Raw genomic sequence first — 11,478 nt, forward strand, 5'->3', positions numbered from 1 at the left:
CAATAATAAACTTCCTACTTCTCTGAAGAATTCATATATTTTGATGTGTCCAGATGATGTAAAGCTAATGAGATTGATAAGTGACCTCTAATGTTCAGCATTATCTACAGTCTGACCTTGATAGTCTCTACGCATGGTGCAATATGAACTTTTTGTAAATTTTCGGCAGTAACGACACTTGCGAGGTAATTATCCTAGGCAATTAGCCGCGTATAGTTCACTCCCCATTGGTATGGGAGAAGTATCTCCGCTGTTCCTTAATGGAATGTTCATGGGCAAATTTTCAAAAAAATTCCATTTGCTGTTGAGATATCTAAATCAAGGACGGTTCATGATTTCAGAAATGCATTTTCTAGAGATTTGATGGCTGCTTGGAGAAGATATTTATGGCAACTGACGTTAAGTTATTATAACTTAGCCACTTCACCGTTTCTTTTATTGTAAGGATCACCGCTTAATACATATAACAGCGAATTGGAGGTGGCCTTCTTGATATGTCAAGTCCTTGACCTAAGAGTATACACTAATGCCAATGCGGTCATCTAGTCAGTAGCAATACATATAGAAATCGTGCCTATGTCCCTTCTACTACCAGGGATATTATAGTTCTACCCAGTCTGGGATGACGGCATTGGATTACACAGTGTATGTAGCCGCTTCTCTCAAAATAGCAAAATATAAAGCTTCTAGGAATTGAACTCCGATGATAGAGAGACCGGTTTAAATGGGAGCTATATCAGGTTATAGACTGATTTTGACCGTATTTGGCAAAGTTGTTGGAAGTCGTAACAGAAAACCACATGCAAATCGGACAAAAATTGTGGCTTGTAAGCGCTCAAAAAGGGTGAAGGGAAGCGCCCGGGGGATCGGTTTATATGGGAGCTATGTCCCGGTTCATAACGGAGTAGGGGAGAATAAAAGGGCAGATGATTTGACATTGAATGCCAGAGAACTGCCGTCGATTAACTTGGTTAACCCAAAGCTTTTTGGGACGACGCACTCCAATTTAAGGGCGTGGGCAACAAACGCGTGGACAAAAACGACTCAGAACGTCGAGACGAGATATATACTTTATGGGGTCTTAGACGAATACTTCGAGGTGTTATTAACGGAATGACTAGTTTAGTATACCCCCATCCTATGGCGGTCGGTATGACAAGTAGGAGCGTGCTAAGTTTAGCCGGCCCGAATCTTATATACTCTCCACCATGGACAGCATTTGTCATGTTCTTTGCGCGGTACCTCTTTTTAGGCAAACAAAGAATAGTGAATAAGAACTGTTATGCTATTGGAGCTATATCAGGTTATAGTCCGATTCCGACCATAAATGAATGGAATGTTGAACATTGTAGAAGTCATTGTGTAATATATCAGTCCATTCGGATAAGAATTGCACCTTGTAAGGGCTCAATAAGCAAAATCGGGAGATAGGTTTATATGGGAGCTGTATCAAGCTATAGATCGATTCTGACGGTATTTAACACGTACGTTGAAGGTCATGGGAGAAGTCGTTGTACATAATTTCTGCCAAATCTGGTGAGAATTTCGCCCTCTAAAGGCTCAAAAAGTCAAGATCCTAGATCGGTTTATATGGCAGCTTTATCTGCTTATAGTCCGATTTAAACCATACTTAGCACAGTTGTTGGAAGTAATACCAAAACACCACGTACAAAATTACAGCCAAATCGGATAAGAATTGTAGCTGAACTAGTCAAGTCCCGGGTAGGTTTATATGGCATTAGGTTATAAGCCGATTTGAACCATGGACCGATTTGGCCCATTTACAATCCCAACCGACCTACACTAATAAAAAATATTTTTGGAAAATTTCAAGCGCCTAGCTGTACTCCTTCGAAAGTTAGCGTGCTTTCGACAGACAGGCGGACGGACGGACTGACGCGGCTAGATCAACTTAAAATGTCATGACGATCAAGAATATATATACTTTATGGGGTCTTAGACGCATATTTCCACCATCCTATGGTGGAGGTAATAAAAATGCATTAAGTTCGACCGTGCCGAACTTTTGATACTTACCACCATGGATACAATTACTATCAAAATTTTTTATAACACTACTATATCCATGTTAATATCCAAAAACAGTCCGATCTCAATCATATTTGGTTCAGTTGTCGAGAAGCTCTATTAAAGTAACAGATCGAAGTTCGAAATGTCAACGAAATCGGGTAATAAGTGATCGATTCGGATAATCCATCTATATGACAGCTTTATCTAAATATTGTTCGATCTGGACCATATTCGGGTTGGATTTCGATAGACTTAAAGCAGTTAAAATTTCAACAAAATCGGAGAATAAATGCCCCTTTTATGGTCTTTAAGCCCTTAAGCTGAAGATTGGTCTCTATGGCAGCTATATCTAAATAAAGCCCGGTCTAGACCATTTTCGAGACAGATTTTGGGAGTCTTAATACAACCCACTGTTCCAAATTTCAGCGAAGTCGGGTAATGAATGCGCCTGTAAAAGCCTAAAACCCAAAATCGGCAGATCGGTCTATATGTCAGCTATATTCAAATATGTTCCGATCTCGACCATTTTTGGTTCGGATAACGACAGGCCTAATAAAGCTCACTGTTCTGAGTTATAGCAATCGGTCTCTGTGACAGCTATATCTAAATATAGCCCGGTCTGGACCATTTTCGGGACAGATGTTGGGAGTCTTAATACAACTCCCTGTTCCAAATTTCATCGAAGTCGAGTAATAAATGCGCAGTTATAGGTCTAAGAACCAAAATCGGCAGATCGATCAATATGGCAGCTATATCCAAATATGTTCCGACCATTTTTTGTTCGGATATCGAAGGGTCTAATAAAACTCACTTTACCAAATTTCAGCAAAATCAGGTTATAATTGCGCTTGTTATAGGCGTAAGAACCTTAATCGCCAGATCGGTCTATAAGGCAGCTATATCCAAATATAGTCCGATGTGGCCCATTGAAGAAGATAAAGTGCATATAGAATAAATACAAGTCTGTGCAAAATTTCAACTCAATATCTCAACATTTAAAGACTGTAGCGTGATTACAGCTGATAGACACACGGGCGGACGGACAGACACACGGACATAGTTAAATCGTCTTAGAATTTTACAACGTTCCGAAATATATATACTTTGTAGGGTCGAAACTAGATATTTCGATGTGTTACAAACGTAACGACTAAATGAACATACCTCCATATGGTGGTGGGTATAAAAATAATTGGATCAAATATTTCTTAATTAAAATGGTGCGGTAAATTAAGGCAAATTGTGTTATTTTTACCAAAATATTTCACGCTGATTCCAATTAGAACAAGTAAAAAGGCCTTAAGTTCGGCCCGGCCGAACTTTGGATATATATGTAAATCACCTTTCGTCAAAATACGGTGAAAAATACATACCTTATGTCCCATAGCCGCTATATCGAAATATGTTCCGATTTAAACCAAATACTAATAAGTACAAGTCATTGTTCAATTGTGTATAACAAAATATTGATCTTTTAAGTAGCTATATCTAAAAATAAACCGATCTGACAATATACGACACTGAAGTCGAAAAGCCTAACATAAGCCACAGTGTCAAATTTTAGTGAAATCGGATTATAAATGTGCCTTATATTGGGCCAAGACTTTAAATCGAGATATAGGTCTATATGGCAGCTATATCTAAATCTGGACCGATTTGCGCGGAGTTTCAGAAAAATATCGAAAAGCCTAACTTAACACACTGTCCCAAATTTCGGCGGCATCCGACAATAAATGCGCCTTTTATGGGCCCAAAACCTTAAATGGAGAGATCGGTCTATAAGTGCCATATTGCAGAAGTATATCGAGGGGCATAACATAACTCACTGTCCTCGATTTCGGCTACATAGAACAATAAATGCGCCTTTTATGGGACCAAAACCTAAAATCAAGAGATCGGTCTATATGGCAGCTATATCCAAATCTAAACTGATTGGGGTCAAATTGCAGAAATATGTCAAAGAGCCTCAAGAGATCAGTCTACATGGCAGCTATATCCAAATGTGAACCGATCTGTGCCAAATTGAAGGATGATGTCGAAGGGCCTAACACAACTCACTGTCCCAAATTTCAGCAAAATCGGATAATAAATGTGACTTTTATGGGCCTAAGACCCTAAATCCGATATAGCTCATCTTCGAACTTAACCTGCTTATGGACAAAAAAGAATCTGTGCAAAATTTCAGCTCAATATCTCTATTTTTAAAGATTGCAGTGTGATTTCAACAGACAGACGGACAGACGGATAGACATGGCTAAATCGTCTTAGATTTTTACGCTGATCAGGAATATATATACTTTATAGGGTCGGAAAAGGATATTTCGATCTGTTGCAAATAGAATGACAAAATGAATATACCCCCATCCATCGGTGGTGGGTATAAAAATTGATGTAAGATACATATATATTTCAGAAAAGGAAAAATTTAAATCTAGCATTTATGCCTATGACGCTGAACGACTGAGTTTGAACCCTGGCGAGAACATCAGAAAAAAACAAGTAAAAGCGTGCTAAGTTCGGCCGGGCCGAATCTTATATACCCTCCACCATAGATCGCATTTGTCGAGTTCTTTTCTCGACATCTCTTCTTAGACAAAAAAGGATATAAGAAAAGATTTGCTCTGCTATTAGAGCGATATCAAGATATGGTCCGGTTTGGACCACAATTAAATTATATGTTGGAGACCTGTGAAAAATGTCAGCCAATTCGAATAAGAATTGCGCCCTTTGGGGGCTCAAGAAGTAAAATAGAGAGATCGATTTATATGGGAGATGGATCGGGCTATAGACCGATTCAGACCATAATAAACACGAATGTTGATGGTCATGAGAGAACTTGTCGTACATGGCACAGTTGTTGGATATCATAACAAAATACTACGTGCAAAAATTCATTCCAATCGAATAAGAAGTGCGCCCTCTAGAGGCTCAAGAAGTCAAGATCCCAGACCGGTTTATATGGCTCTTGACCGGTTTATATGGCGTCTATATCAGGCTATGTATCGATTTGAACCTTATTTGACACAGTTGTTAAAGGTAAGAATAAAATACGTAAGAGTAAAATACAAAATTTTAGCCAAATCGGATAAGAATTGCGTCCTCTAGAAGCTCAAGAAGTCAAGCCCCCAGATCTGTTTATAAGACAGCTATATCAGGTTATGGACCGATTTGAACCATACTTGGCACAGTTGTTGGATATCATATCAAAATATTTCGTGCTAAAATTCATTCAAATCGGATAAGAATTGCGCCCTATAGTGGCTCAAGAAGTCAAGACCCCAGATCGGTTTATATGACAGCTATATCAGGTTATTGACCGATTTGAACCATACTTGGCACAGTTGTTGAATATCATAACAAAACACGTTTTGCAAAATTTCATCCCAATCGGATAAGAATTGCGCACTCTAGAGGCTCAAGAAATCAAGACCCCAGATCGGTTAATATGGCAGCTATATCAAAACATGGACCGATATGGCCCATTTACAATCCCAACCGACCTAAACAAATAAAAAGTATTTGTGCAAAATTTCAAGCGGCTAGCTTTACTCCTTCGAAAGTTCGTGTGCTTTCGACAGACAGACCGACGGACATGGCTAAATCGACTTAAAATGTCGTGACGAACAAGAATATATATACTTTATGGGCTCTTAGTCGAATATTTCGGGGAGTTACAAACAGAATGACGAAATTAGTATACCCCCATCCTATGGTGGAGGGTATAAAAATCAACCAAAAATTATCCCCTCGTAATGCAGGCGACATTTGTGAGGTACAATGCGGTGTAAAAACTTTTCCCCAAAGAGATGTCGCACTGCGACAAGCCGTTTGGACTCGGCTATAAAAAGGAGGCTCCTTATATTGAGCTTAAACTTGAATCGGACAGCACTCTTGAGAAGTTTTCTCCTGTTCCTAAATGAATGTTTATGGTAACATTTGCATTCACAACCAAAATAACTAATATAACATTTACAGACTTATACAATTCAGTGTTTATTTTACTCGATATCAGGCAATTGGCGTACCTGCCTGTACCTGTTTTCTCATTCTATTTCTCAATTATTATTTTAAATATTTTTATAATAAAATCGTCGCGTCATGCTTTGTTGTTCTAAACATTTTCCCCAACCAAGATTTTAAAGTGTCTGGACTTTGCGTTGTCTTTTCTTCCTGGTAAAATAATGTCTCAGGAATGTTTATCCATTTAAATTCTTTATCAAAAAACTGTCCACTCTCCTGCAAATCCCATATCCTGTAGCCACAGCATGGACGTTTTGTTTGTGGTCGTAAGTGTGCGTCTGACATGTTGGTATAAAAACGAATCGGTGTATAATGAATGATAAAATGTAGGAGTTATCCCCACACATTCTGATGTCTGCTTACACATTTAGGTACATACGTAGAATGTTCAGATACTGGCATGTACATATGTAGCAGCTAGCTATCCGATGGGCCTTGTGTGGGAAAGGACGAGAAAGAGAGATGGAGGGTGGGGGGGTGGGGGACTCCTGTAACTTTTTGAACAAATACAAATATTTATGTGAGGAGACGAGACCAAAGGACCATTACGGTCCTTTGTACATTTCTGGTTGCGGAAAACATTCGCAGCATGGAAATGAAACTTTTGCTTTCCGGCAAAGTTTCAGCAGACCATTTTTGTGTTGTCATATAATTTACACATATTTATATGTGTGAGTAGCTACCATCGCATGCTGTACCTTGAGAAAAAAGGGGTTTCAATACATGTGCTTCCATATGTGTGTGTTAAATGGAGCGAAAGCAACGCCATCTTGGAACACACAAGGATATACCTTCACACCCACTGGTCAGGGCAGGCAGTGGATTTAGGAAACAAAATCGCAAGAAGTACAACGACAAACATGAACACAAACGTTTGCAAGCGTACATATAACACCGTCAGTCCATCCCGATGGTCAACTTCTGCTTCTGATGGCAGTATAGCAAAGGGGTGGAATTTGGCCAACCCTTTAATGAATCTTTTGATAACTCCAAAACACCAACCGTGCCCTTGGCTTGCCTTGGCAATGTAGAAATGCTAAAATACAAATTTGCTAGTGTTGTCCAAGTAAGGGAATATGAGTTACATTAACTTACACACGCATACACAAAATCAAGGACCAACCCTTATATTGTGGACATTTCAATCTAATTTTACAATTTGGCAGCCATAGGTCAAATCGAGTTGTTGTTTATTCTGAATACACACAATTTTTAAGTTTTATCTTGAAGTTCTTTATAAAATTCAAAAATTGGTATTTTACTTAATTCTACCCTACAACTCTACTGAGGTACAGGGTGTTATTTTCTTCAATTTTGTGGTCTGATGAATTGAACATAACTTGAGGCACTCAGGTGCAACGTGTCCCTCTGTCATGGAAAAATCTCATCCTAGAAGTTTAGCATGTAAAAATGTGCTTAGATCGGCCGGACCGAATCTAAAGGACCCTGCACCATGGGTTTTACAAAAAATATATGCAAAATGAATTTAGTAGAAAGGCAAAATTTAACTCTACAAATACAAATTGCCCATGAACATTCCGCTAAGGAACTGGGGCAAACTTTTCACATATCATTGAGTGCTGTCCGATTCAAATTGTAAGCTCAATGATAAGGGACCTCCTTTTTATAGTCGAGTCCGAACGGCGTGCCGCAGTGCGACACCTCTTGGGGAGAAGTTTTAACATGGCATAGTACCTCATAAATGTCGCCAGCATAAGAAGGGGATAACCACCGCTGAAAAATTTGTCTGATGTTCTTGCCAGGATTCGAACCCGTCGTTCAGCGTCATAGGCGGACATGATAACGTCTGCTCTATCGTGGCCTTCTAATTAACTCTACAAACAAACATTCTGCTAAACCAGGCAACAGTTAAAGCTTCTATTAACCGTACAAGGTTAATTGAGAGATCGGTTTATATGGGAGCTATATCAGGTTATATACCGACCGATTTGGACCGTACGTAGTACAGTTGGTGGAAGTTGTAACATAACGCTACATGCAAAATTTCAGCCAAATCGGAAAATTTGCGGCTTCCAGGTGCTCAAAAAGACAAATCGGGAGATCGGTTTATATGGGACCTTCAACAGGTCATACCCCAATTTAAACCGTACTTGGCACTATGATGGTGAGTCATAACAGAATACTTCATGTAAAGTTTCCGCCAAATCGGTCAACAATTGCATTTTCCAGGGGCTCAAAATGTAAAATCAAGAGTTCGGTTCAACGGTTCGGTTTATATGGAAGCTATATCCAAATCTGTATTCTTGCAAATGGTAGTCTAAATGTTTTTCTTCTTCTGTCGCTAAGCACTGAAGATTTAGTAGTAGCCAGCCTCGAAATAAACAAGTCTCATTACTGGCTGGCTTCCCTATATATGACACACGATTCAGACCTTAAGTCGCTGGTTGACTCTGCCTCTGTAGGGAAGAAAAGCCTCATTGTAGGAAGTGATGCTAATGCACATCACCAGATATGGGGAAGTTCGGATGTCAACGAAAGGGGTGAGCTGCTTATTGAATATTTTATTAGTTGCAATCTGGCGATTTGTAAAAAAGGGGATGAACCGACCTTTATTACCAGGAACAGACAGGAGGTACTCGATATTTCCTTTGTATCGGAAGATATAAGTGGAAGAATATGCAACTCGGAAGTGTTGGATGACCACAGCTTCTCTGATCATCGTCATATAAGTTTTAGCCTTGGAGAAAATACTGGAGTAGTGGTCCCTCGGCTAAACAGAAGAAAGGCGGATTGGAATAAATTTCGGCACAAATTCTGCACGTCTATCCCTTCTGGATTAGAAAAGGAAGTGGAAGCTACGCAAGATATAGACATAGTGGTCAAGCGGATCACGAATGACTCGCTTGTGTCAGCATGCCATAGTGCCAAGCCAATGGGCAAACAGCGACTGCCATGGTGGACCCCAGAGCTGGTTGGTCTAAGGAAGGACTGCAGAAAACTCTTCAACAGAGCAAAAGCCACAAGAGCACCATGCGATTGGGACATCTATAATGCTGAACTAAGAACATACAAGGGCCAACTTAGAAAGGCTCAGAACATATCCTGAAGCCTCTAGGCTAAAGAAGATTCTGTCCTCGAGACTTATTATGGTGGGGTATATCCAGAAGTCAGAGAATGTATGGACAATGTCTAGTGAGGAAACACTAGAACTACTCGTTGATACACATTTCCCGGCAAATTCTCCAACGGACAACGGGTGCCAGAAGAGGTTGTCACAGGTATGCATTTGTCGGAGGCCATTAGGGATATTGTGTCTTAGCCGAAAATCTTTTGGGCGATAAGAAGTTTCGACTCCTTTAAGTCGCCAGGCCCTGATGATGTATAACCGGTTGAATTACAAACTGTGCCCGATAGACTGGTTCCCTGGCTTAGGGAGATATACTCTGCTTGTATCACAATGTCAAATATGGAGGGTGGAGGGACACGAAGGTCACTTTCAATCCGAAAGCCGAAAAACCCTACCACACGAAGGCGAAAGATTTTCGTACTATTAGTCTGTTATCCTTTATACTGAAGACGCTTGAGAGGTTGATAGAAACATATCTTAGGGCAAGAGATTGCCTGTCGTGGCAGCAGTATACATATAGTATACTGCTGCCACGGAAACAGCCCTTCGCGACCTAGTCGGCTACATAGAGGGTTCTCTCGCTGCCAAGGAATATGCAATGGTAGCATTTCTTGACATTGAAGGTGCTCTCAATAATGTAAAACCGACGTCAATCATGAAGGAGTTGAAGTTTCTAGGCATCAACTCTACCGTAAGAAAGTTTATTAATAACTTACTTACTAAAAGATGAATTTTGGCAGGCTTGGGATCTGTGGATCTAAATAGATGGGTCAGCAGAGGAACACCTCAAGGAGGTGTACTGTCACCTCTATTTTGGAATATAGCCGTTAACAATATATTATTGTCTATGGAAGAAAAAGGCGTAAAAGTGGTCGCGTATGCTGATGACATGGCAATTGCGGTTAGAGGAGAGTTTCCCAGCACTCTAAGAGATATACTTCAGCAAGCTCTACGTGCAACAGCAAAGTGGGCTACCGTAAGTGGTCTGGGTATAAATCCGTGTAGTAGTTTTTTTTTGCAGGAGATGCAAGTTGCCTACAATGGATCTGTCTCCTTGGGTGGAGAAAATGTTCCATTTACAGAAAGCGCAAAATACCTTGGTGTTTTGCTGGACAGGAAACTGAATTTCAAATCCAATATTTTGGAAAGGGCAAGAACGGCCACTCTTGGCCTATACACCTGCAAGAGAGCCATTGCAAAAGTTTGGGGTTTAGACCGTGTGTCATGCATTGGGTATATACTGCAGTTGTCAGATCTATTATGCTATATGGTGGTGTGGTCTGGTGAACGACACTTCAAAAATCCACCTACTGCTCAATACTTAACCGGATCCACAGGATGGCTTGTTTGTGCATCACAGCCGCACTGAGGACGACACCATCTGATGCACTGAATTCAATGCTACATCTTATGCCTCTGGACATTGCGGCTACCCAAATTACAGCGAATACTGCCGTGAAGTTAAGGGAGCTTTCTCATTGGTCATGTGGCGGCCACGGACACTGTGTTATACTTGATAAAATATCCGATGTTACAGGCAGTGTGGATTACACCCTACCTGAGCGGTTTTTGATAAAAATTACTGTACCACTATTCCGGATAGACCCGATTGGAACTACGGTAACCCTGGTAACAAAAGTTATATAGACTTGTATACGGATGGTTCCAAACTAAACAACCAGGTGGGCTTTGGGGTGTACTCTAAAGATCTAGAACTGGTCATATCGAAAAGGTTACCCGTCCTAGCGGAGATCCTTGCAATTAAGGAAGTGGTGGAATGGATATGATATAATGTCATTACGACGATTGGCATAACTATCTTCTCAGATAGCTAGGCAGCTATTAAATCCCTGGAGAACGTATTTCTAAACACAAAAACCGCCCTCGACTGTCGCAGATCTCTCAACGAGATAGCTGAACAGTTCAAAATTCACCTGTTTTGGGTGCCGCGCCACAGAGCAATCCCAGGGAATTCTAAAGCAGACAAGCTTGCGACACTAGGAACTACCTTACACACTCCAGGGACACTGGGTTGTAGGACAGGCTCGAAGGGCAACTAATGATAGATGGTCATAAAGAGGGAGCTGTGAGCATTCCAAAACTATGTCGCCTCATCTAGACTTGAAGAGGTCTACTCCTATGCTGTAATTAGCTAGAAAAGACGTTTCAATCATTCTGTCCGTCATGACAGGTCACTGTCTAATCGGAAAACATGCGGACAGACTGAAGGTTGCCAGCAACGACTTTTGCAGAAGCTGTAGGGACATCGAGGATGCAGCGACTATAGAACACCTTCTGTGTGTGTGTACCGCACTAGCAGTTAGAAGGAGTTCCATTTT

Source organism: Stomoxys calcitrans, chromosome 4, assembly GCF_963082655.1.
Source record: "Stomoxys calcitrans chromosome 4, idStoCalc2.1, whole genome shotgun sequence".
NCBI lineage: Eukaryota > Metazoa > Arthropoda > Insecta > Diptera > Muscidae > Stomoxys > Stomoxys calcitrans.